This window comes from Xenopus laevis, chromosome 9_10S, assembly GCF_017654675.1.
Source record: "Xenopus laevis strain J_2021 chromosome 9_10S, Xenopus_laevis_v10.1, whole genome shotgun sequence".
NCBI lineage: Eukaryota > Metazoa > Chordata > Amphibia > Anura > Pipidae > Xenopus > Xenopus laevis.
In genome coordinates, this window is record NC_054388.1 from 62577931 (window position 1) to 62605634 (window position 27704).

The 27704-nt window shown below is 38.3% G+C and overlaps 1 pseudogene; it reads right to left on the reverse strand.

The window, feature by feature from the left end:
* On the reverse strand, positions 1–27704 carry LOC108702265 (annotated as a pseudogene).

Sequence of the window (27704 nt, forward strand, 5' to 3'; positions counted from 1 at the left end):
TATTGTTACTATAGAACTCATTTATCTGCAACAAAAACATTTTCTAAACAATATTTTGACTCCACCTAAGGACCAGCCTTTGGGTCAAAATCCATATTTTATTACATATAAGAACAAAACATCAAATATTATAACACAAAGAAGTCTCGTTAGAGAAGGAGAAAAACAGTAACTTAATAAACTTAGTAGTCATCTTTCTCCTCCACGTGTACCAGTGTTAAATGATAAGGTCAAATTTCAAGGGCTGGGCAGGGTCCTTGAAGTTGCTGTGGGTGTGAAGAATAAATGAATGAACTTAGGGAATTCGTATCTGTGACCCTCAGGGCTTATATGGGGACCCAGATGGGAGGGGTGCTGTGTATTGGTTCCCAATCCCAGAAGACCTTATAAGGGCATTGTTATATGATTCTAGAGTCCTTTACTAGAGTAACACTAGACTCATGCACAGCTGACTGCACAATCACTGGTCATTTCTGAAAGTTGTCAGGGGGCTTTGCAGTGCATGGAAAAATGGGGGGTTGCAAATTGACTATGACTGAAATCTTGTCCATGCACCTTTGGCCCCCCAGATTTGATGCTGCAGGCAACTTTGTGCATGCGCCCCGATCCGACTACTATCTTTGTAAAGTGACGCTCAGCAGTTCTTTCATAAATAAACGGTAGTGTCATGTTTTGGCAAAACCGAGGTCTCCAGGGTAAATAGCAGCAAGAAAATCCATGAGCATCATGTGTGGAGAGACCTGACCTTCTGTGCAGTGGTTTTGGTAAGCATTCAATAAATCGGAAATAATCCCTCCATAAAACACTTGCCAAAGAAGCCTGGCCAAATGTAATCACAGGTGTAAAGACATTTTCCAGTGGGAATTCTACAGTTTCAGTCATCTTTCTGCTATTTAACATGTTACTGTTCCATTTTGACTAGTGATATTCAACTGTAAACTGCAGATGTGCTGTTGGCTTCATGTTCTTGGATATGTTTGTTCATTGTTCATGATCATTGTTATGGAATTCTGCTGCTATTAGAGGGTGGCATCTATGGCAGAAGAGAAAGTATGCTTATCACTCCTGATAGGGTAGCTAGGTGATAAGTGAGTGACACATAGAACATTACACATTTATGGACATGTACTGTATATGTCAATCTGATTTTATAATCTGATAAACATTTGCTTTTGGGTAAGTATTCATTCCAAAGGGTATTGTTTTCCTTTAACTTTGGTAAGCATAGCTATGGGTACCCCTGTGTCATTGCAGAAAGAATCCCAAGGCACACAGGATAATTGCAAGCAAGCTGCCTTTGCGTGTCAAGCTTGCTTGAGAAAGGGGCGTGACCCCGAAACGCTTGCAATTATCCTGTGTGCCTTGGGATTCTTTCGGCTAGACTGTTTGTGAGGCGGCCGATCCTCTACCTTCGTGCACCAGGTGTCGTTATTTCAATTTACTAAGGGTGTGCGAGAGCCATAGTTGATCTACCCCTGTGCCATTACCATTATGGAAGATTTTCATCCGTGTTGGGTAGATTTATTTTGCCAAGCATCTAAGAAACATGGCACTAAAATGCAGTCACGTGGGCCCAGTAATGTGACTTTTACGGCAAAGAAAAACATAATTCTTTATTGACTCTCTAGGGAACATGCCGGCCCAGCCAAAGGCCCTCATACACTGCAGTATTTTTCATACTAGCCATCCCCTTATCAAGATGAATCAGTGCAGCCACTCTCCTGTTTGCCCTGTGACCCTACAAAGCAGAATCTGAAGGAACTTCTTGATTTGTATTTAACCATGAACACGTGTTGCTGCAGGGCCCTCTCATACTATTCCATTGATTTTCTTGTCTTGTCGTCTGTAAGTCGCATTCTTAAAGGAAAACTATACCCCCAAAATGAATGCTTAAGCAACAGGTAGTTTATATCAAATTGAATGACATATTAAAGAATCTTACCAAACTGGAATATATATTTACATAAATATTGCCCTTTTACATCTCTTGCCTTGAACCACCATTTCGTGACTCTATCTGTGCTGCCTCAGAGATCACCTGACCATAAATACTACAACACTAACTGCAACAGGAAGAAGTGAGGAAGCAAAAGGCAGAACTCTGTCTGTTAATTGGCTCATGTGACCTTACATGTGGTTTGTATGTGTGGACAGTGAATCTTACGATCTCAGGGGGCGGCCCTTATTTTTTAAAATGGCAATTTTCTATTTATGATTACCCAATGGTACATACAACTAAAAAAGTATATTATTATGATAATGGTTCATTTACATGAAGCAGGGTTTACACATGAGCGGTTTTACTCAGTATCTTTTAATAGAGACCTACATTGTTTGGGGGGTATAGTTTTCCTTTAAATGTTGATGTGGAACCTTTGTAGAGTGGATCTGTACCCTGGGGGGAAGGAAAAACAATAACACAGTTATTTTAGTAGTACCATATCTATATGTGCACTACAACGGAATAGTTTCTCAAAGGGGTTAAAATGGAAATAGGCATTTGTAGTAATACTAGCAAAGTCTGTAACCAACAGCAACCAAGCAAATGCTTAGCCAATGCAGTAAACACTGCCCTCATGCTTTAGATTCTATTTAAAGAGACACTGTACCCTAAATTGAACATGGTATAAGAAAGTGTCCATGCAGGGTCTACATAAGGAACTAGGGTTGCCACCTGGCCAGTATTTTACTGGCCTGACCGGTAAAAATGATGCTTGACCCCAATGTTATTATTAAGAATAAAATCTATATAAATCTATATTTATAGAAAAGCCAGTATTTTTTTCCAAAAAAAAAAAGGTGGAAACCCTATATGGAACACATAGCATAAATATAGTGTAATGACCATGTATAGAACCCTTCAGTACATATGGCTGGATAAATACAGTGCCAGTACCATATATAATGCCCCCAGCACATACAGTATGGCAGGACAGATACAGTGCACATCCATGTATAAAACAGAACACATAGCAGGATAAAGGCAGTGATAATGGTAATACTTTAATAATTGGGCAATAAAGAGGGTGTAACTTGTATCTAAAAGTATTAATGAGGACATCTTCGGACCAATCGGAAACCCTCACACGTTTGTATATCTTGTATTGTAAAAAAAACAAAAAACATGTGCTGTAATATGTAAATGAGCTTTTGGGGTTTTTCCTAGGCCTCTCACAACCTGTAATGTACCCCGTACCCCCTGGGGATACTTGGGCAAAAGTATTTGGAAAAAAGTCTTTATTTCTGGTGAATGATCTTCAAACTGAACAAAAAAAGTGTTTGATGGTGAACAACCCCATTAACAATTCCACCTGGTAAACTAAAATTAACATTTACATAAAATTAATTACTCTACTCCTTACACTTCCCTCCTGGTTAGTCAAACAACATCCCCATTGTCAACTAAATAAAACACAATCACACCTAACCCTTCTCATATCTGCTGGGTCTTCTTGGGTTTTAAAGGTTAGTATGTTGGCCTTCCCAGCTCCAGATTATACATACTGAATCCCATTTGGTCTTCATACTTTCCACTTCAAAATTAGCAACTTCTCGACGATCTTGAAATGAGACCAACAGCTTCCAGATGCACAGGATAACAATGCCAATCAGTGCAATTGTAATGGAGACCCCAATGACTATCATTAGAACGATTGGAGCTTGAGGGCAATCTGTAAAAGAAAAAAAGGAGGAATAGCGTGTAAACTGGCATTTCATGGGGCATAGGACATGAAGCCCTGCAAAGTCTGTTTTGCCTGCACTGCCACTACTAAAGAAAAACTCCTCACTGGGACATATTTTTCTCTCTTCTGTGTTCTGATAACTATGAACTAGTTTGGATGAACAGCCCCTTCATTTGTCTTCCAATTTGGCTCTGAATTCCTGTTATTACCACAAGGTGTCACTCTAACTCAAGTTTCTTTATTAATACAGTCTGCATCTGGAATCCATTGAGGGAATAATGTACTAAGCACTTTCTCCTTCAAAGACAGCAAATATAACTTCAGTCAACAGAAGTGTTATGTAAAGTACACTCGGACATTGCCAGATTGTGGTGCTAGTAAAATTTTTTTTTAAAAAAAACCCACTAGATATAATATTTGTTAACCCAAGGAAGTGTTACTGGCTAATGCTGGCCATTCAGGAGTGCAAAAAAAATGTAAGCAGCACCCTCTTGTTTTTGATAGCAGAAGGGCCATCATGCTAAACAGGTAATGTAATGATCTGGCTCACAAAAGAAAACATTTTGGCAGCAGTGTAAATAAACACTGAGAAGGCAGACCATGCGGCTGCTGGAGATAGGGTTGCCACTTGGCTGGTAAAAATGCAGATTGATCCGAATGTTATTAATAGGGACAAAGATAAATATATAGGAAGGCAGAATTTCTTTCCAGAAAAGGTGGCAACCTTAGTTGGTAGGGGGGGGGGGAGTTCCAGGGAATCAGTAGGACACTGACTTTAAAGTGATTCTAATTTGTTTATGAAAAATGTCTTAATCCAAGAATTTAAGGGGTTCCCAAAATTATTTTGATGTTGGGCACATTACATTCTGGTTAGGCCTCTGCATTGTTAACAGGCACTGGATTCATATGCTCTTTGCTCAATGAGGTGGATCCAACTGGTTGAATATTCTCCCTATACACATAAAATGTTTTTACCTGATCCTGCTTGTATTACACAGGACTCTACCTGCTTGCTTCTATTATTATACTGAAGCTACCACAAGCTTAGCCAAGACCTGTCAACACTTGGGAGTCATCTGTATTTATACCCTCAGTAGGGGTTAGGCCACCTACGGTATTCTTGAAAAAAAAATATTAGCTATCTTATATTTTTATACGTCTTCCCTATAAATAACATTGGCAGCAAACAGTTATTACTGTCCAGGCCAGTACAATCCTGGTTAGGGGGCAACTCTAGCAGGCGTACAGCAATGGGCTTGGTTGATTTCAGTGAGGCATAGTCTGGGTTTGTCATGTGTTTAACCAAAAATCATCCAGGGTCCTTCCTTTTTCACTTTTCTACTAAATTGGGCTGTACTCACAAGGACACATGCATGTTGCTTCCCACATGCGTTTGGCACTTACAAGTGCCTATATGAGTACAGCCCAATTTAAAAGAATAAATTGCATTTCCTCCTGCAATCCCATGTGAAACGCATTAAAACTGACCACATGGGAACAAGGGAAAAAACACCAGAAAAGCCCGAAAGAACCATGTAAGTTATTTAGCTATATCATTTCTGTATGAGCCCTTAATGCGTTCATTTGCAGGGGATTGCAGGAAAAAATGCAGACGACTTCCTTATGAACTTTACAAATATATAACCAGTATATGCTATGTTTAAATACGTTGAGTGAGCTTACCTGGAGCCCGGGTGCACACTCCCTAGACCTTCAGTAAGGGGAGCAAATACCAGGGAACTTCAAATGAGGCTGGCACAAACCTGGACCCACAAAGCAGTAAAGCCGGAGTCAGATGGTAAAAAAGCTTACATTTTGTTTTCCATAATTAAGAACAAAGGCGTTTCGTGTCTACCAGGGACACTTAGTCATAGTCTGACTCTTCCTTATGTCCCCGTAGTGATACAGACGCATGTAAGCGCTGAACACAGGTGAAACGCAACATGCTGTGTCCCACCTGCGGTGAAATGCACTAAAACTGAATGCAGGAAAGCACAGGGAAAACTTAGCTTGAAAGTAGCATTTTGCATTCCACTTGCGTTTGGCGCTTATGTGCTCCTGTGTCAGTATGGGCCCCTTTAAATGAATATCATGCATTTCCTCCTGCGCTCCCCTGAGGCTGAACAAATTTAAATTGAACACGGGATTGTAGGGAAAAATGCATGTCAGTACGAGCCCTAATCAAATTTTGACTATATAAATAAATAGTATATAAATACTATGTGCATCTTTACTCTTCTTCAATTTTTCCCATGTTGCAACAACTCAGTTATGCTATTTTGCTTCTGCAGTTAATCGTATGATACAGCATGTTGATACCATGTGCACTTTTGCAGTTCACCATTGTGGTGTTTATCGGCTACCAAAACATAACAACCATATTACTATACTGCAGCAACTTAATCTATTAATACAGAGTGCCTATCTGCAGTTCTTCATTATTCAAGGTTGCAACTTTCCAGTAAAATTGTAGTGTTTTGTTCTGAATTTGACCATTACTACTATGATACAACTACTAGTATATTATTTAGTGTGCATCTTTCATTTCCAGAGATGTCAACTTGGATTGACATTGTGTATGGGGATTGTGGGTGTAGCCCCCTGTGATGTCAGCATGCATACACATTAATATCACTGAATACACACTGTACTTGTTCAGTAAAATTGGGTGAAATTTCGAGAGCGTTGTCAGCTCTGCATTTCAGCATTACTACCAGGTAGTAATTATCTAATATTTTATACTGTGGCATCTCTGCAGTTCATTATTACTATGTACATCTCTGCAGTTATTCAATTCATAATTTTATAGTAGCAACTACCAAGCATTTTTGAGACTGTGTACAACAGATTCTTATTACCTTGTTGCAGCTATTCAGTATATTGATATTATGTGCATCTCTTCAGTTCGTAACTACTATGCCACAGCTAGTATATTAAAGGGATACTGTCATGGGAAAACATGTTTTTTCCCAAAACGCATCAGTTAATAGTAATAATATCACATCCCTCCCTTCTCCCCCCCACCCAGCAACTCATCAGCAGAACAATGGGAAAGTAACCAGATAACAGCTCCCTGGTACACACTAATATTACAACTAAAAGAAATACACTTGTTGGGCTAGGGATTAAATTTTACATGGTAGAGTGAATTATTTACATTGTAAACAGTGTAATTTAGAAATACAAACTACTCCATAACCTATAATCATGACAGAATCCCTTTAATGCTGTGTGGATTCCTGCAGTTCGTTATCATTATCTTGTAGTAACCTTTCATGTATTAATACCTCACCTGTGGGCCAGTTAATGTACCACTCTGTTGGTAGGTTCCTTACTCCCCTTGCCCGTTAGGCTGTGCTAAATAGACATGAACATGCTCTATAGAGGGGACTTTTCTTCACTCCCTGTACCACTTTCTGCTGTTGACTGATGTTCCTAGTAAGAGCGTTCATGCAGAATCCATCTGCAATTCCCTGCCTGCTCTGAGCTCATTACATCTTCCAAATTTATAGTGTTTTGCAAAAATGCATTCATTTGCCCTTTTTCAGCAATCCGCGGCACAAGCACAAGATATTTATATATATATATATATATATATATATATATATATATATATATATATATATATATATATATATATATACAGTATATATATATATATATATATATATATACAGTATATATATATATATATATATATATATATATATATATATATATATATATATATATATATATATATATATATATATGATATATGTGTGTGTGTATATATACACGTATTGCCTTCACCAAGTCTTTTTCAAGGCCGTGGCAATTTGTCAGGCTCTCCCCCGTCACATTATAATTCCTGACAGACAGTATTAAATGCCTACCTTTTTGTCGTATGTTATAAATGACTTTCTTTCCGTGCTCATCCGTCGCCATCCCAAATGTAATAGCACATTCATTTTCACCTTGCAAGGAGCACAAAATAGATTTATCCTCTGAGAAATCTGAACGGAATGAGAGGGGGGAAGCGAGACAGGTCAAATAAGATGTATGGTATCAAAAGAGCCAAGCTGATGGATCTCGGTGTCAGCGAGCGCTCACAAATAGTTAAGATTAAAGTCTGGAGAAGAAATTGCTGCAGCAAGTTTAATATTTCTTTGTTTCTTGCCATTAGAGGGCAATGCCGGCGTCTGGCTGGGATTATTCTTGTCTCTGTGCATCCTGACTGTGTCACTCAGCATTGGCCACCTAATGCCCTTGTCAGTGGCGGAAAGGGGACCCTATTGAACGACTCCTTGTAAAGCTTGTTATAAAGGGCCGCAGACTTATCACTGTGCCATTTGTGTTACACCGAGTACATTCTGCTCTCCATTACTCAGAGTCATCCAGAAATTCTGGTAAGAGCAAGGACTCTTATTACAAATGGATAGTTCAAACCTCTGCAGTATTTACTGTGCCGGGCACTGTCAGAAGGTTAGGTTCATTATGGAACACATGGAATGGCAGCTAGAGGTAATTTCAAGTGCTGAACGTTCTTTATTCTCAATACCAGGCTAGTCAGTATATGTGATTAGCCCTAGAGACCAGCAGCCAGAAGGCTTGAAAGAACAGTATAAAAACCTTTACAAAGAAAATAAATAGATAACACACATAATTCCGTGCTCTCGGTTTCAAGGTTAAAGGGGTGGTTCACCTTCAAACAACTAGTTGTTTTCAGATAGATCACCAGAAATAATGACTTTTTCCAATGACTTTCTATTTTCTATGTGTGACCGTTTTTCTAATATTGAAGTGTAAAGTGTCATTTTTCACCTTCTGAAGCAGTTCTGGGATAGGGGGTCGCCGACCCTGTAAACTTTTCTAAATTAATACATTTAGTTGATACATTTCTTATCTTTGTCCCTGCTGAGCAGAATGCCTAGGTCTCATTACAGGCAGCTGTTAGACTTGATACAATAGTTGCTAATACTCCAGAGATGCTGCTGAGAAATGTATCAACTAAATGTTGCAAAATTATAACAGTTTAGAGTCTGCACCTGAATTACTGAGCTGCCAGACTCAAACACCAGAGACGGACATTCAACTTTAAACTTAGATTTTGAAAAAACAGTAAAAAATAAATAATGGAAAGTAATTGAAAAAAGGAACAATCTAAAAACAACTGAATTGAAAAAAAGTTTTGGAAGGTGAACAACCACTTTAAAGGGGTTGCAACAAAATTGATGTATTTTAAAAAAAATACTAAAATAAATGCCAATATTATTTTTTATATAAAAAAAAACACTGTGGTCATTTTGTATGTGCAAGTCAGGAGGCAAAACGCATAAAGGGGGCAGAAAAGAGTCAGTATACTGCAAAGGGCCTAAATAATGAGAAAAGTATAGTAAAGTATAATACAATGTATTATATATAATATATAAAAGTATAGTATAAATATAGTATTGTGTGATGGTAAATCTAAACTCTCAATCAATACATTTCTGGTTGCTAGGGTCACTGATCATATTATTGTAGATGTTTTAAGTCCAGAGAGGATTTCTTTCCAGATTTTACCAGATCTGTAGTGCATTTCCCTTTATTGCAAAGAATAACGTCCACCTGAATTACTTTGAACATCTCATATGATCTAAAAACAATATCACTTAATTAATGTATTGCCTTCTAGCTTATGATAAAACCTGACAACTTTTTACAGTGTTTTGATGTGAAATGCTATTTTTTTGGTACTCCTTTACACATTGCATATATCAGTTTGCGCAGGATATCTTCCGAATTAATATGTATGGGGAGATTTACATATTTATAGAAAGAGTCAGAAAATAATTGGGCTTGAAAAATGAGACAGTCTGATATCAGCAGATGTTTGAGGCTTGCACAACAGGAAATTGTGACTTGAAAAAAGATGGAGGAGATGCCTGGCTTCTTTACAAATGGGACTCAAGATGCAAATGCAAGAAGATGGGGCATATGCTAAAATGTTTTGCTTTCACTGCACCTTGCTCACTTTGTAATGGTCACAGGAGCATATACTACCCCTAAACATAGGGGTCCTTTAGTAATGGCAATGTAGTGTGTAAAGTGCAAATAAACAGCTGCAGTTGGGACTCAGAGACCTGCGGCTTTGCTGATGGATATAGCATTGTCTGTGTCATAGGCATCCCCCTCCCTGTGTCCTCCACACCTCCCTAATGCCTACATGCCAGCCTCGGCCACCCCCATAAATACAGTGCTGCCAAATAAGACTATAACATGGCTGAAAGATGATCTTGTCTGTCAAATGAAGGAAAGAGTATAGCTCCTTCACTCCTGAGCAGACAAGCAAAAAAACCAGAAGACTGGTAGAACCGTAGAAGGAGATTATCACAACTTGAATGGTAAGGATGGCATATATGGAAATCTCATGGAGTTGCAGCTGTACCTGTGTGCCAGGTGATATTTTGCTCAGAAACATTGACTACCACGTTTCCAAGCAATAATTGCTGGGCAAATGAGTACATTTCCTTGTGATTGTTCATACCAAATGAAAACTGATTAAAGTTTTTAGTTGGGCACCTGCAGAGGTATTTATCGCCTAGATGAAGTTGCAGAATTATTACACATGCCATTGCCCTAAAAAAAAAAAAGCCATTGAGATAGAGGGCAAGACCGCAATGATAGTTATGATACTGAGGAAAGAGGTATTTTGGAAAAGTAATTAATAAAGAAAGTTTATCTGCCCTTTAATCCTATTATATTGGAATACCCTACAGGACGTCCTTGCAATATCAATCAAATCTTGCAAACCTTCTGCGCTGCTGACAGTGGCATCCCCCAGCTTGCATGTCTCTTCACATTCCTCTTGTCATTCTTCTACAGGCAGTAAATGGCAGTCTACACAGGCCCTGTGAAGACACAACTCGTCCATCAATGTCAGTCGGAAGGAGGTGTGAAACTCTATAAAACAATGGGCATCAGAACAATCCTTGTTTCAGTGATAACTCCTACGCTATGCTTAGTCCATAGATGCACCATATACATTGAAAAAAACAACAATCTGGTTTCACATTTTGTCCTGTTGACAATTTGGAATTGAGTTTGAGACATTCCCTTGGGCAACATTAGTCAGACGAGCTAGCATGATAAATGGTGCTTTACTCATACCTAAATCTCATGTATAATCCTTTTTCCTGAATCAGATCTTACAGTGTGACCTTGATCTCTCTACTGCCCTGAAGGCAAACTAACTGTTGTTAGCCATCTGTTATCCAAAACCAAAAAAAAAAAAATATAAAATAAAATAAAGATCACTATAAAAATGGATTAAAGAAAAAGAGATTGAGTGCAATTTACCTTTTTGCGCTGCAGGGATCACCACATGTTGGACATCTATCACACAAATCACCAGAAACTTCAGGGTTGTTGCAAATACATTTGCCACAGACACATTCACCTCTGTCACTGCAGTGGGCACCACTCTCTGATATACAGGTCTGAATATCCCTTGTGCAGTTACAGTATGGGCCACTCCAGTCGCTGTGGCATACACAGTCTCCACATTCACAGTCTCTGTGGCCTGGAGAATCAGTGGTAAAAAATATTACTTTGTGTCGCCCTTAAACTCATAACAGGATTACAGATATAGACACTAACCTATAGCATCTCTAGCTGATTTTGCACTAGGCTTTCATGGGTCCACCAAAAACTCATACAGTCTCCACATTCACAGTCTCTGTGGCCTGGAGAATCAGTGGTGAAAAATATTACTTTGTGTCGCCCTTAAACTCATAACAGGATTACAGATATAGACACTAACCAATAGCATCTCTAGCTGATTTTGCACTAGGCTTTCATGGGTCCACCAAAAACTCAAGTATCTGCTTTACACTCTTCAATGCTCTTCGCTCATATTCTATCTTCCCTATTCTCTGCTATGGTGACCATTTATGTTATTCTTGATTATTCCTTTTTCTTTTCTCTCTCTCTCTCTCTCTCTCTCTCTCTCTCTCTCTCTCTCTCTCTCTCTCTCTCTCTCTCTCTAATCTCATGCATAAATGGGGAATGGCCTTGGCATTGACAAAAAGCATTACTTTACAGGAAGTAAAACAGAAGAGCCAGAATTTATGGTGAGATGGGCTAAAAGGAACCAAATATCCTTCAAATAAAAAGTTACTGAATAGATTCAGAAGCCAATGCCACATATCCTGCACTGAGGAAATCTCGAAAGACTGTTCCTGTCTGCAAGTTGAGTTATATTGCTTTCAGTTTATGGCTGTTTCCAGGCTTTGGGAGGCAGAATTGGCCTAAGGAATATATACTGTAAGGAGAGAGCTGCATGTCTCCTAAACTGAGGAATCTTCTGTCATTTCTCATTTTGTACTGGAATGCTTTGTATAATTGGGCACAAGGATATCGTTTGTATTTTGAGAAATCTTTTATTCTGCTTATTTCTCCAGCCATACAGATACTGGGACAGCCATATTTCTTGTCTTTTTGTCTACAGATGTCCAGCTGCTATACATAAAGCTTTATTGCATGAAAATTCAAGTGCTTTCAATGAAGCAAACTAAGATATAATTAATCCTTATTGTAAGCAGAACCAGCCTATTGGGTTTATTTAATGCTTGTATGATTTTCTAGTATAGTTAATAAATGAGGAGCCTATTACGGAAAGATACATTATCCAGAAAACCCCAGGTCCCGAGCGTTCTGGATAACAGGTCCCATACCTGTATATTAATTAATGACTTCTTCACTTTTTAAGACCTGTGAGTTGGACATTGCTGTGATTTATATATATATATATATATATATATATATATATATATATATATATATATATATATATATATATATATATATATATATATATATAGTAATAGAATGCTGATGCACACCAGGATTTTTCTTTAAAAATTTCTTACTTTATTTATCAACGTTTCGGTCCATATCTGGGACCTTTATCAAGATACATCTTAGTACTAATGAAAACATTATATAGGGACTCACCCACCAGTGACCCATCACCAGACCACACCCATTTTTTAATTGCATGTATTAACCCATGTGTGCCCTTATATTTGGTTATCACGATATGTTCCTTTTGCGGGCGTGACCTGTGAATCAAACATACATTGTTTCAATATTTTACAGTTAAAACTGCTATAATTTATATAGTGACACATAGTAACCTACACAATATTACCCTTATGGTGTATAAATATATGAAAATATAAATATATAAATGTTTAAAACTAGATCATAAAAACAATGTATATGTCGAAAATGTTCTTAGAGACGGCATAATAAACTTTTACAGTATTAAAATAGTAATTTAGTATTAATATACTAAAATTAAATGAGATCTAATTATATAAGTGCTTAGTGCTATTATAATCATATGCTTAGTTCTCAATCAATTTAGCACCAACATACAATTAATGGTATTTCAATCGATTGTGTTATATACAAATAATTAAAATGATTAAAGTGCTATAAATTAGGTGCTTTGACTTTCAATTGATGAATAATCTAAAAGTTCATGGTTCTTATATGAATTAAAAAAGGTGCTAGTGCTGTAGTTATATATACCTTATATACAGTATATATATATATATATATATATATATATATATATATATATATATATATATATATATATATATATATATATATATATATATAAGGTAGTGTGGGGTTTTACTGCTTTTTCTTGTTTTAAGTATCCCAATTCTGGTTTATATACCTCTACATAGCCTGAAATTGGGTAATACAAGTGAGTGAACATTAATTACAAGTGAACTATATTTTTGTTTGTGATATATTAATATAGTTATTACCGTTGCTCTTATAATTATAATTATTCGGTGATTGCAGATTTGGACTTGAATTTGGCCTGTTTTGACATTTTAAGTTCTGAAAAGTAAACAGAAAGAGAAGCTTTTGAAAGTTTGAGCATGCAAATTAAAAAATAGTGAAATCATTACATATGAGCACAAGTGGTTGGTTTTCCATTTTTGGTCAGTTTCTGTACAAAATGGTGCTAAATGCCATATATCAATATATAACTAGTTTTACAGGTAAATGCTGAGCACTGTGGCTCACTGTAGAGTTTGGTCAGCAACAGTGCTCAATTATATGTTGATAGTTCATACACCAATAAAAATCTGTATATAATAATCACACATTTAGAGATAGTGTTGCAGTATTTTCTCTGCTATTAGCTTTTTCTAACCCTTTTCCATCTCTCCTGTCCTCCCTGCACACCAAACATACAGATAATATAAGCACATAAACAAATCTTTGTTAGTAATAAATACCTGCACAGATTATTCCTCGGTGCCTCATGCAAGAGAAATCATCACATTCACAATGGGACCCATAAATGTGCCAGTAAACTGAAGGATAGCAGATACACTGGCAGCAGTAACACTACCCTCTACCACTGCATGAGTCCAGTCCCTTGAAAGAGTTACTGTTGAGGGAGCCTTTGTTGCACTGGCAATGGTCTCCCAAGTAAGGGGGGTAGCAAACGAAAACTCCACATTCAAGGGCCCCATTCCCCTGACTGCATTTACTGCTTCTCTCTTCTCTGTGACACTGACATGTGCATTCAGACTCAATCTCAATTTCCAGGCTCTCTTCAAGGCCCACAGATTTTATTACTATGCGCCGGGGTTGTTTTTCACAAGACGCAGATATTATGCTTACACTGAAAGACACCTAGGAAGGAATAACATAAATGAAATGTTATCTCTATGTATTTCATCCCTTTGTACAAATGCATGTTGCATTTATCAAAACTGAACCTCATTTTCCAGTTTGCTGCTCAATTTTCAACTTAGAACCTATAGTTCAGCACAATTTTGTATCATCTGCAAAAATATAGTACTTTCAATGCCCACCTCCAGGTCATTAATAAACAAGTTGGAAAGCAAGGGACCAAGTACAGAGCCCTGCGGTACTCCACTAACAACATTGCATTAATCACCACTCTTTGTAGTCTAACCTTCAGTCAATACTCTATCCAAGTTCTAAAACTATGTTCCAGGCCAATATTCCTTAATTTAACCAGTGTGGTACTGAATAAAAAGCTTTAGCAAAGTCTAAGTAAATCACATCCACTGCCATCCCAGATTCGAGGTTCCTGTTCACCTTTTAATAAAAGGAAATTAAATTAGACTGGAAAGATCTCTTACACATCAAAATGTTCTAACCACTAACAAATTCATAGACAGTTTGGGATTGGCTCTAATCTAGTACAGATAGGCTGCGCGCAAGCAAGTGTCAAGTGTGCACAGAGCAGACGGGATTCACATTGGAGGGTACATTGGCCACTAGCCCTGAATTACTCAGAATATGAATTCAATTAAATAATCAAACATAGTGACTAAATGCAGTTCAATAGTGGTGGATTCCAAAGAAGTGTTAAAGGGGAACTCCAGCTTCCAAACCAAAATTTGATAAGGAGACCCACATAACACAGACACCCCTAATATACTCATCACAGTTACCTGTTTCTTCAAAAAGTATGAATAAATGCCATTTTTTATGCTGAAAACCAGCTGTTTAACAGTTCTTCTTTCTGCATCATTTGAAATCCTGGCAGGCAGTTCCATAAAAAGAATTCTAAAGGCACACATGGCTAATTGCAAGTAAGATTGCCTTGCGTATTAAATGCGGAGTGCAACGTTTTGGGGTCACTCCCCTTTATCATGATGCTTGATAAAGGGGCATGACCCCGAAACATTGCACTCCACATTAAACACGCAAGGCAATCTTGCTTGCAATTAGTCATGTGTGCCTTTAGAATTCTTTTTATGGAGCATTATATGTGAGGCGGCCGAAGCTCTACCTCAGTACACCAGTTATCTTTGCCTTCATTTAATCTAGGGTATGCGAGAGCTGATTTTGTTTCAGTGTTGATACAAAGTAACAGTATTCAGCCAGCTCAGCAAAGTAGTCAGAGAGAGCACCAGAAGCGCAGGGGCCTAGTCTTAGACAACTGTCAGAAACAATTAAAAATCATGAGAAGTCTGCATATATTTTAATTGTTGTATATTGCAAAGTTACTTGAAATTGTTTTTACTTTTCAAAAAGTTATGTTTTTGTGGAGTTCCCCTTTAATTTGCCCTAACTGCTTGGACTGCACCCTGTTTGATTGTTTGTAAGTATTAACAGATGAGCATTGTGGCCCCTGTTAACTGTTTGGATGCTTGGATGTTTGATTTTGCATTGATTTTGTGTATAAATAAAAAAAAAAAGCATAGGGGCCTGTGGGAATGTACTCACTCTGTCCCCAACCTTTAAATGCTGGCAATGCTGTGTGGCATAGTTGTGTTGTTCTGTGTATCCAAGTACTTCAAGCTCAATCTCCAACCTCAATTCCTTGATCAAACACAAAAGACTAACAGTTATACCCAGGGAAAAGAATGCTTGCCCTTACCTGTACCAGTAACCAAACAACTTCAATAGTTTTTAGTCTGTTCTGTCATCACAAGTGCCAAACAACTATTATTATTTTTTTTAAATTCTTTATTTTGGTTTTCTTTTTTAGAACATCACAGGAAATGTTATTGGCAAAACATCTTCAGAACATAAAGTCAAGGCACATGTTACAATTCGAAATTTCGGTGTATGTAATTAAATTAAATTAAAGTACAGGCATGTGGTAATCAATTCGAATGCCAGGGGTCTCAACAATACTGCAATAATGCTTCTGTATCATTTATGTTACAAGAGCAAGATATTCTGATGATTCAACAAACTGTACCCAATGGAACCATTTTAAAGTGAACTTCTCCTGCTGCTTCGGCTTACTAATGTCCACTTTGTAACTTTCAAACTGGTGGCTCTCGTTGACCTTAAATGCCCAGTCCTTAAGTGTAGGAATGAGATTCGATTTCCAAAATAATGGAATTAATGACTTTGCAACTGTTACCAAAGTAGAAATAAGAGCATTTTTATATTGTGCTGGGGACATCTCATTGCAGTGCAAAAGAAAAAAAAAGGTGCAGAGTCTGGTATAGGTAGATCTGTGAATCGAGGTAACAGTTGTTCAATTTGAGTCCAAAACAATTGTATGTTAGGGCATTGCCACATAATATGTAAAAGAGTTCCGCCTGATTGACCACACCTCCAGCATACATCTGGAACATTGGGGAAAATCTTAGATAAACTCTGTACTCTGTACCAACGGGAGAGCATCTTGTAATTATTTTCCAACAGTCTGGAGCATCTGGTGGATGTATACGACTTTGTCACTATGAGTTCCCATTCTTCGTCTGTAAAAGTATGACTCAATTCTTTTTCCCAATTCTGTCGGGAAGTGCACATTGGTGTTATGGTACGGCAAATCAGTGTCTTATAAATTTTAGCAATTACGTGAGGAGTGCGATCCGAGTTAGTGAACATTTGTTCAAGCCAAACAACTATTATAAGCATATAAGGCATATGGAAAAGGTGAAGAGGAAGCTGCTTCCTGGGAGAATGGAAACAAGAGAAATATGAAGTATAACATGGGCACGTAGGCAGTCTGCAAATTCAAATTATTGTTTCCATGGTGTCTGTGGTTTATGGTTGCCCAATAAAGGAGGAAAGTAGAGCGATAGAGGGTATTCTGCATTGAAGAAAAAGTTTAAGAAAGAAGGAGACTTTGTTCAACACCCTCATTGACTTTAATTGATGACCTCTTTTTATAAAAACCTTGGGAAATTCAATGTAGACTTCAGCTCTTTCCTTTTGCTGCCCACACCCATACCCTCTCTAGGTGGGTGCATTCTTCAGTGATTATTGTACTGAGCTTGCACCTACCTGTATTTGGAGGTACCAGGGAAAAAGCAGTAAGTCAGTGGCAATGCACTCTACACTAAAAAAAAAAGCCGGGTAAGAGCTGCCACCTGTCCGGTTTTGGACAGACAGTACAGTTTTTACATGGGCTGTCTGGTTCAAAACTGCCTTTCTGGGTATTGCAGCTTGGAAACCCAAACAAAACACAGCCTGTTGAGATGTTTTTTGCCTTCCTACCTGCCTCTTAGCAACCTCGCCCGAAATGCTATCTGTCTGTCCCCATAGGGCACCCACCCTGCTTTCACACATCATCTGCCCTGCCTTCTGATGTCATTAATCTAGACCCTTAGCCTGGCACACGGGGGTAGTTATTTAAGTTATTAGGGGTTATTTATCAATGCAAGTGCAGTATGCACAGTGCTATTTTGGGCCCAATTCTTTTTTTTAAACCTCAGAATGCAGCATTTTCTCTGCAATGTTAATTATGGCCATGAGGGGGAATTGCTTTGTCAAAATGCGTGCAATTGTGCTTGTAGTTTTGACAAATAGGATACAATTTCAACAGGTACACTTGCAATTCAGAACAAGAGGCATGATGGCTGCACCGATAACAAGGGCAACTATAGGGAAGTGCAAAGAGTGTCTATGGATGCAAGAGCCTTTTGCTAAATCTCTTCAATGCATCTAATCTCTGTGTCCATTTTTAAGCCAGTTGCAAGGATACCTTATTGTCAGGGTCGGATTTACATAGAGGGCGCCCCTAGGCCCACTGCTGTTCCTTGCCTCTGTCCCCTCCCCTTAATTGGGATTGGCGCATGGGAAATTTAAAAAAATTTAAAATACAAATAGACTTTGACGTAGTTGGCCAGCTTAAATATATTGCAATATATGGACAAACAATCCCTGTTTTGTTTAAAGGGTAAGGCATTTTTTAGTAGCAGTATGCACAAAATATCTCTGTCTTAAATATATTGATAATGGGTTGAGTGCAGAGGACTCTTGTATTTGTCTATATGTATTTTGTGGTCACACCCTCATTGCACCCCCGCCTAATGGTTTTAAAAATTAGTGGTGAGCACAACTTTCCCTTGTTTGTTATATATATATTTTTTTACCTTGATAAATAGACCCCCTTTAAGTTTGCCTCCTGTTCATATAAAATAAGGCATAAAAATTAAGGCAAGACTTTCCTACTGCCTGCCTGCTGAGGGTGGGGGATATCTTAAGTCATGTGTATTTATTACCCCACAATTATGCTCAGGTTTAAGGATGTCAGACCAGCTATGAAATAATCCTAGACAAGATTTAGCCTATGAACCAGGGAGATTAGTTACAGTCCGTTGCCTTCCCCAGAACTGTACTGTCTTATCATTATGGGCTTTATGAGCTAGAGCTCCTGTTTACCCTTAATTTTCACATCAGTAGGCCTGCAGTGCAGAAGAGAATTACTCAACAGCCACAGGGCATATTGCCCAAAAAAGGGTTATATATTTTGCTCTGAGCCCAGGCTGCCTATTAATTTGTGCAGCCCTTGACCTGGGTTTTGCCAGGCCTGCCCAGGTTGTCAGTATCAACAATGGGCACAAAATCCTTATCACTTCCAAATCAGTCCTGATTCAGTGGTGAAATATGTACAGGATAAAAATGGCAGGGTCATATTTATATATAGACACCTGAGGGCCTATACCTAGCGTAGCAGCTGTAAGGAGGTGACCATCAGGTACCTATATAATAAATTACATTTTTTTTGTGACAGAAGAAATCTCCCCAGCCACCACCGAAGATTTGTGAGTAAATCCAGTGGCTAAGGGGTTAGGAGCACATTACTGGCGAATATGATGTTGCATGTCACCAGAAGCGATGTCACATGCAGCTGTGCATGTGATGTCACTTCTGCAAACTGGGGGTGCTCTAAGGTCCAATGCTTAGGTTGGTCTGGTGCCTAGGGCTGGACATGCTGGCTGTTGGGCCTGAAATTGCACATTGTACTTGCAGTCATGAATGACCCCATAGGGTGATAGGGTCATATTTAATTAAGAGAGTTTAAATCAGCAGGGTAGAAATAGGTATAAAATGAACAGTGCAAGCTTCACCTTGATATATGACAAGAAGCCAAGCAAAGAATAGCAGAAGATACACAAAGAGACTAAGCACATCTATATTCATGCTTTATTAGATCCCATTTTATTATAGGATAAACACAATTTGCATGATCTGGACTTTGTTCTTTGTATAAGAGGAAGATTGTTCTGCTAGGACCATTACCATGATATTAATCTTAAATAAAACACATCCGTATGCAGAATGATGCATGACTTATCCTGTATTACAGTGAACAAGCAGGAACCTGCAGGGGCAGCCATTGACGCCTTGGGAGATGAGTGCTCATGGCTCACTAAACAAATATTTGTATAAATCAGGGTAACCTAGCTGAAAACAACTTAGACATTAAAACATAATGGAAAATAATCCTCTTAGCAGATTTACATAATGGTGAGAAGATGGGAGGCTCGTCTGTATGAAAGAGCAGCTTCACTCTCGCTCGCTGCAGGGAATCTTTGGGCTTTTGTTGAACAACACGGAAGTTAATAAACCAGTCTGAGCACTGATATAATATAACATGCAGAACCAACGGAGCATGATGTTTGCCACAGGATCAAGCCCATAAATCTTCAAAAAAAGGTTTATTTATGATTCTGATTATTACAGAATTATCACTAAGACTGTACTGTGTCTACTGTGATCTTTTATCACAACATGGCACTTAATCTCTTTATAGTTATAATTATTTATTACTATGCTGGTTGCTTATTTAGTATTTATGATTATGCTTGTCCTCCCTGTATGCAAACTTTACAGCGCTGTGTATTCATGTAGTGATTATAATACATACATACTAAGATGAAGCTCAGGGCTTTAAGATAACAGCCCCTGTTCAGCCACTCCTAGCTTTGTTATTCCACCTATTGGTTACTGTGTTAAGACTCCCAGCACACTACAGTACATAAATTATTATCAAGAAGTTAAGTTCTGATGAGAATTGCAGTCCAGCAATATCAGGGTTCTTAAAGCAACACTGCTCCATAAAACTTCCCCCATTCCTCTAGGGACAGTGACCCACTTAAAATAAGCATCTTCGATTGGGAATCTGCCTGCTTCGTATACACTCCAGGTCCCCCTTCCATGTTTATCAGACTGCTGGAGTGGCAGAACACTGGCAATTAGGGCAGTAGCCATGGACCCATGCAGGCCCGGACTGGCAATCTGTGGGTTCTGGCAAATGCCAGAGGGGCTGCTGTATGGTTCCATAGAAAGTTACCATATAGTGGGCTGGTACTCCTACTGTGGCCTCTGTGTACCTGGAATGGCAGGGCCTATTTTGACTCCCAGTCCAGGCCTGTACCCATGCCTCAGTCCAGACCCAAAGCCAAAATTATTTTACTTCCAGTAAAATGATTGGCATGTATTCCCATTTAAGCTGATAAGAGTGGGACACAAAAAAATCCCAGATACACGACTGGAGCAAGTGGTAAGTGAAATAATTGCTCTCCCGTTTTCCCCATTAACCTGCCATGTTTTTGTAGGATAGCAAGGAATTCATTCCTTTTTGTTCAGTTGAAATCTCCCTAAAGAAATTAGGGATGGGCATAGAGGTCACAGAAAGATTCCTGGACAAATATTTGGACATATTGCTTTAAGAATCCAATCTTGACTAGACTGCAGTTCAACACACGCATTATCACTTGTTAAAGGGTTTGTAACCGTCAAAATAAAGAGAAGTTAAAATATAAACCTGTATGATAACACTGCACTTAGCAGAATTTATTCATCAGAATTAAATTCAGGTTGTTATGATATTACCAATCCCATGAAGACTTCATCTGTTGTATAAATCATGGGGGGATTTTAATGAAGGCTAGAGGATATAAGCCTCCCGAAAACCAACACCAATGAATTTCTTGGTGGAAATAATATATACAGTATGAAGACCCCATTTATCCTGCCATGTTTTCAAGGTTTATAATACATAAAATAAAAACTGCATTTATACTACCATGCGGTTTTGGTGCATAATATATAGAATTGTCACTGTATTTATCCCTCAGTGTGTCCAGGGATGTATGAAATTGTCCCTGTACATATCTTGCTGGGGTATTATACATGGAACTGGCCCTGGTATACTATGAAGGAATCTGTATAGAATATCTCTTTAATTAACCTCCCCAAACACAAAAATCAGGCTCTGTCTATATGAAATTAAACTACATGGGGAAAATGATATTGATTTTAACACTGTTTATTTTAATATTAGTTCTACTGAAGCCTAAAAACAAATCCACGTTAGGTTTGTCACCAAACAGAAAACCTTAGGCTCTGTAGTATCTCTGCTCTCTTTATAAATGGCATGTTTTTTTGCATTGCTAAATTGAATTTCCCCTTTCCCTCCCATTGTTCTGACTTAACAGCATTATAATAGCCTCTGTCATGGGTAGCCTTATTTTGTAAGCCTGGCCCATTAGCCAGAAGCTGCGGATAAAATAGTATGTCATATTACATTGCCATTAATGTCAGATGTGATTACACAGCTGGGATAGGAAGGATAAGAAGGCTGGTGGCTAATTTGGGCCTTTAAAGCAGAAGGCCGGAGTTCATTACCAGCTCTGCGTGATCCAACATATCTTTATCGCTTTTGCTGCTGATACACTTAAACAGAAAACGGATTCATATTATTTGAAGCCCCATGAAACAAAATTGTTCTGTAATGGAATTTCGGAATCCCTTCCATAGCTGGAGGGGCCCACTTGCATCTCTTTGAGAGAAAATTACCTCCTCTCCTGTTTCTCAGGCTGGCCTGCAATGCATATGAATGGAAATTGAGGCCAACAGCACGGCACAGACGTGGGAATCTATTCATTATGCTTTGCTGTGTGGGTGAATATGGCCACTGTGTGCCTTATTGCACTGTAGGTAACTGTCCAATAAATATTTTAAAATATTCAGCCAGTTTGTGAAAAGCTGAAATGGAAAGCAACACAAAAGAGCTCAACTGTGGTGAACTTCTGGCTAGGAGCAACAGAACTGAACTTTTCTCTGAAATCTCAAATTGGAGCTGACGTTTGCACTAAATCATTTGTACACGGAGGTTAAATATAAGCTAAGAATTAAACCCGTTTTATTTTCCAGAGCTGTTTTAGGAAAATAGTGATTTGAGGGTCAAGAAAAACTCAACCCGACCCTAAGCAGTAAAACTTTAACCTGCACCCAACCCAAAGCTCTTTCCCAGTTTGACCTGCACCAACACTAACCTGCAATGATTGGCCACATTTTAACCCAAATACACCCAACCAGTGGTCAACCCATTGGTCACCTCTGGTTTCGAGTCAACCCACACATTACTAGTGTGGGATTCATAAGTGGCAAGTTAGCTTCTATATGGACAACACAGTCATGAAATAACTTACTTTATATGCATTAATAATAAGCTGCAGGGCATTCCCAGAACCCTTTGCCAAAAGTCCAACAGTAGACCCTGGAATTAGGCTGCACAGGTTCTCACCTTGCCTCATGGCAGGAGCAGCCCTGCATATTTAGACAGCATTTTTAATAAACAATTGGAAAATAAAAGTCAGAACTCACTTTACTAAAATCCTGTTCTTCGACCCATTAAATAAATACAAAAGATTATTTTTCAACAAATGTCTTAGCCTGGAGCTGCCATTGGGGGGCACACAGGTTTTTGCAGTGGCAGTTAGGGTTCTGGGGTTTGGGCTGCTCGGTGGGTTTGTGATGATCTGAAGTAGAGATTGGGTGGACAGGGTAGGTCAAAGGCATGTTCATTTGTGCATATAGGACCCATTAGGACACATGGAGAATTTTGAGGCACTTTGTATGCAATTTTTTTTTTGCAATAATACAGTATCCACAATTGCAGCTATGTGGGGTGTTGCATCAGCTGCAAATGTGCTGGATGCATCAAAATAAACACAATATGTGTGCGTGCAAATCAGGTGCAAGTTGCAGCTAACCTTTCCATAGTATGGATTGCTTCACTTCCAGTGTACAGTGTCAAATTGCATTAGCTTGTGATTCTTGTGGCAGACTTATTAAATCAACCTGCTATGGAAATTACTATAAAGAGTGGCTTTGATGTCTCTTTGGGCAAGCATAATATCCAAGGCTATTGAATCTTAAGATCTACAGTCAGTTTGGAGGGGCTGAACTTGATGGACTTTTGTATTTTTTCAAGCTAAATCACAGTATATTGTCATCTTCCTGGAGTTTTATGTAGCCCCAAAAAGATTTTTGCTGGGGGACTATTACCTTCTAAGTATGATGTTACTTGGCATTTGTGTTAATGTTTGAAGCCCTTTAGGTTACTTATGGGCATCAAATCAACTAGTGAGAGAGATAGAGAGATAGAGAGAAACCATACCTCGTATAAAGAAAGATGTGTGTTTGTAACTGCAAAAACGAGATGAATGTTGTTTTCCACTAGTTTTTCTATTAGCTGTCCGACTGACGGATATTCCTGCAGGGAACAAAGTATCACTATATATAAATATTTTCATAGAACAACAATTATATGTTATGACTGTTCCACATCAGTAAAGTTTGTACATGGTTAGAGCAGTGATATCTAACCCCTGGCCCACCAACCCCCATGGCTGTTCATCCCTGTGGCCTTAAAGCAGATACTTTGAATTTCTGGTTATGGAGGCATGTTTTGTTTGCATAAAACCAGATGTACTGCCAAACAGAGCCTCTTTTAAATTGACAGTGCAGATAGGGGCTACAAATTCTCGGCCCTTATTTGGCACCCCCATGAACTTTTTTTCATGTTTGTGTTGCTCCTCAACTCTTTTCACAATTGAATGTGGCACACTGGTATAAAAAAGGTTGGGGAACCCTGGTTTAGAGCAAAAGGCCCTAATCTCCCTGCTATCCAGCAGAATAACCTCAACTGATTTATTTGCAATCTTGTTTTAATTTTCTTTTTCTTTTTCATTAACGTTAATTAAATTTTGAAAATGTGATTTTTAAAATATTTACCTTCATACACCCAATCTGGGATTCCATTTAAAATTTTATTGTCTTCTCCATTGGTGGTGATCGTGGTACTGATACCCCCTGGCACCTCCAGTCAGTTGCTGTTTTCAGTCTGTGCCTAGTTTGTTCCAATTAACATTAAAAAGGGGCCAATATTGGGCCATTAAAAGCAAATCACTGAACCCACAGTCTACAATCAGAAAACATTTTCATGAAATAACATTAGTAGAACAGTGACTAAACAAAGTTTCCAAAGAGAAGAATATCATGGAGTGATCACAAAATATTTTTCAAATGGCTAGTGTCAGGCTGACCCACCATGGTACCAGGATAATTCACAGTGCCCTCAGGTGTTAGTGGAACCTTCTGCTCACCTAACTGGTAAAAGCCTGGTATGGCTTTACCTTAGTCATCATGTATGGGAGAAAAGAGGTATTAATGAGGTATAGATGAGTGTATGTAATATGAATAAGACAGTGGGGCAAATTTACTAAAGGTTAAAGTGACTAATGCTGGCGAAAATTCGCCAGCATGACATCATTACTGAACTTGGCAGATTTATTAACGGTCGCTGGTGTAACTTTGCTGGTTAACGAGATAAACTCTAACCGTACTTCGCTCCCTAACCCTGGGCGAATTTGCTCTCTGGTGAATGGAAGTAACTATGCAAATTCACTAAGATGCGGATTTTACTGAACGTTACCTCTTGTGCCAGACTTGCCTTTGCCACCTCAGACCAGGCAAAGTGCTAGAGTAGATAGGACTTCCTAAAAAAATAGTTGAACATTTTTCTAAATCCCAAAAAACGCTGGTGGCTTTTAATTTTTTCAGGTTGTTCACCAACACTTTTTTCAGTTCAGTTGGTTTTAGATAGATCACCAGAAATAAAGACTTTTTCAAATTACTTTAGATCTTTATTTCTATTTTCTATATTAGTTATATTTTTCACCTTCTAAAGCAGCAGGGCAGGGGGTTGCCGACTCTGTAACTGTTCTAAATTGATAAATTTAGTTAAAGGGGACCCGTCACCCAAACAAAATTATTCCAAATCCTATTTTATCATGATAGTCAAGCAAAATGAACTTTAATTACACTATATACATTATTTAAATATTTTTTCCATCAGTCTGGGAACTCATAATTATAGTAACCAGGAAGGAGCCATTTTGTGGACACTGTTATTAAGATAAGCCTTGTATCATCTCAGAATCTTGTTTGTGCACCAGGGGACAGGGACCCAATGTCCATCCCCATGTCCTGGTTACACAATTAAATCGTTAAGAGAGCTGGGGGAATGTGGAGAGAGCAGTAACATCTAGGAAGTACTGAATGGAAAGTGAAAGTAATTGTTTGCCCCGCCTCTATGCCTAGGCATAGAGGCGGGACAGACAATATTTGATTGACAGCTGATATTTTTAAATGAGTTTACAACAGCTATGAATGCTTTAATAAAAAAAAGAAATTGACTTTCATGTTTAATTTAAAAAGGACTTTTATTATACAGATTTTTATGTCTGGGTGACGGGTCCACTTTAATGCATTTGTTACCTTTGTCCCTGTTGAGCAGAATCCGTGAGTTTCATTAAAGGCAGCTGTTAGAATTGATACAATAGTTGCTAATATTCTCCAGAGACTGATGAAATATCTATCAATAAATTGTATTAACTAAATGTAGCAAATTGTAACAGTTCAGATGCTCCTGGATCACTGAGATGCCAGACTGAAACACTAGAAACAGGACTGACATTTTGGAAAAATGGTGACAAATAAAAGATGGAAAGCAATTGAAAAAATTCTTTGTTAACGGTGAACCTAAAACAACTGTACTGACAAAAAAGTGTAAACAACCCCTTTAACTGCATACAAAAGATTATTCTAAGAATTATTTATTTTTGGGTATGTGAGTTATCTTATTGTAACTTATGAAGATTCTGATCTAATTTTTGCTCACTTGCCAACTGCCAGAATTTTTTTTAACTATTGATTCCAGTTCTACATCCTTTTGTGCTAGTTTTGTCTGTAATTACAGTACAAGAAAGATGTTAAATGGAAAAGATTCAGGATGACTCTAATCCTAACTGATATTGCTGTAGGGTCTGCCAGTAGAAATTGCCATGCGAAATCTCCTAATTATCCCACCATGGACAGCCAGCTTTGTGTACAATTTCCAATTTTACTGTGGTTCCTATGCCCAAAATGTTTTAATTAATGTTGGAAACTTAGTTAGATTTACATTTCTTTTCATTGTGTAAAAAACTGTTTTGGGGAAGTTATTCCCCTTCAGGGGGGTCAGTGTTACTAGAAATATTGTTATATCTACAAGGCAGAATAGGCAATAGTCAATATGCAGGTCATAACTGAACATATGTTGTGATGTGGGGAAAATGTAGGACTTTCCAATCTGCTGGATAATAATAATAATAACAACCCCACACCCCCGTAGTCAGAGTTGGACACTTAATCATCAGCCGAAAGCCGATGGTGACTATAGTAGGAGTGGAATAATAATCTCTGGGAAGGGAGTGTGGCTGTGGGATAGCAGGTATAGTAGGGAGAGATGGAGCCTATAGTAGCAGTGGGATAATAGTCTCTGGGAAGGGACTGTGGCTGTGGGATAGCAGGTATAGTAGGGAGAGATGTTGCCTATAATAGCAGTAGAGCCTCTGTGAAGGGACTGTGGCTATATATATATATATATATATATATATATATATATATATATATATATATATTGGGCCCATTTTCAACTCTGCCCGCCAACAACCCTCAAAACAGCCCTGGGAGTTTTTATTCACATAAATAACATAAAAAGTGGATTAGTAGTGGATTAGAACAGTATAGGGTCCCAGACAAGGCACCACTGGATATATTCAGTGAATTATTATGTGGCAGGCACTGACAAGAACCTAAACAAATTATATTTTGTAAACACAGTGGCACACTACATAGCAGCTGGGGTGTTTCAATAGAGTGCCACTCTGTTACAATCCAAATTATATGCATAGAGCCCTCAAGACACAACCACCTGCGGGTACAATCCCTTCTCTCTTCTGTCCCCTGCTTGTGTTGCACTCCATATTATGACAAACACAAGTACAGTGCAAGGTGTTATTATTTAACAGGTAGTTAATTGCTTCAATCATTAACTCTCTTCTTACCTTGCACGTGGTTTTTTCCATTCAGAATGAAAGCGAAGAGGCAGATCAGTTCAATCCCCAT